Here is a 1,594-nt window from a genome sequence, read left to right as displayed (position 1 = left end):
ATATATATATATATATATATATATATACATATATATATATATATAAGATTTCCATCAAATGAACATAGTCGAGACCCAAAATTATGGATTTCGAAAGATGTCTAACACCTTTCATTCGAAATAACTGAACCCCTTACCTAGAATCTATTTGTTTCATAGAAATTGTTTTAGTTAACTAATTAGCTGGTTTCGTAGTTTTTCATTAATTACATTTAGAATTCGTTTATTCTTAAAATTATTTCAAAATTGTATTAATTAATTATTTTTTGAGTTACACAAAATATTGCCTTATTTGAATAAAGTAGAAATGTAAACAAAATGACGTCTCTGCTGTGGTTAGTGAGGTTCTAACCATTATGAGTTTATTTTTTTCAAATTGAGGAGATTTGTATTTTTGTGTTATAACTTGTGTTTTATATATTTTGTTGATTATTTTTATATTGCAGTTGTAATTTATTCATTAATTGGTTAATGGGATGTGTGTGTGTGTGTGTGTGTGTATATATATATATGCATTGAATCATGATATAATTTTCACCATTTGACCTTTTTTATTTCTTACTTAAAGGATGATTATACGGGTCACAGTCATTCATTATCAAAATTGTTTATTGGTGTCACGCCCCGAGCCTACACCCTGGGCGGGACTTGCACTTGGTGACCATTAATGGCCTTGATCGAACCTTTGGCCTGACTTACTTAACTCAGCGGAAGACTTAACTCAACTCAATTAAAAACTAAGAACATTCTTGAGAGAAATACTCTAAAGAGTTATCTTGGCCAAAATGACACTTAAGTCTCAAAGTTAAAACATCTGTCATATAAGATAAAAAGAGACTAAAAACTGAACTATTTGACTGTCTATCTATCTATGAAGCCTCTAAATTGAAAATGAATGTTGGACAAGACCCCCAATCATCCTAACAACTGAAAACTGAAAGAAAATAACTGAAAGGTAAAGATATCCTCTGGAATGAAAGGAGGCTCACCAACTTACTCTAGGCCACTCATTGGATCAACGGTGCGCTGGAATGTCGATCGTAAGTTATTTGTGTCTGCAGCATAATACGATGCAGGCCAATTAGTATCAGTACATTGAATGTACGAATATGCGAGTTAAAACAGCATAGGCTTGAAAAGGAGTAAGAAAGAACACTTACCTTGGATCTGCTCGACTCATGAATAACTGACTCATTATAACTACTCATTTCATTATATAGCAGTTTAAAGACATGTGCAATATAAATAAAAGTTGTTTAAAACATGGTTTTCAACTGTGTATATGCAAAGACACCATTAACTCTAAAATGTACGTAAAAATACAAAATAATCTGATGTAAACTCATACCTTAATAATAAAGAAAATATATCATGCTTCCTCTCAAAGTCTACTCATGCAATGCATGAATGAAGTCCCATACCCCCATCATACTAAGCAGAAACTCTTGAAGAACCATGCAAATACTATTGTAGGAGTTTCTCTGACCGAAAATCATCACTTAATAATCATAGTGATAATACAGTGTTTTACCTCACGCTGCCAAGGACCATCCTAAACCTACTAAAGTATAGGACCTGAACTGCCTAATGGATC

The sequence above is a fragment of the Solanum pennellii genome, chromosome 7 (assembly GCF_001406875.1).
Source record: "Solanum pennellii chromosome 7, SPENNV200".
Lineage (NCBI taxonomy): Eukaryota > Viridiplantae > Streptophyta > Magnoliopsida > Solanales > Solanaceae > Solanum > Solanum pennellii.
This window is presented reverse-complemented; position numbering follows the sequence as displayed.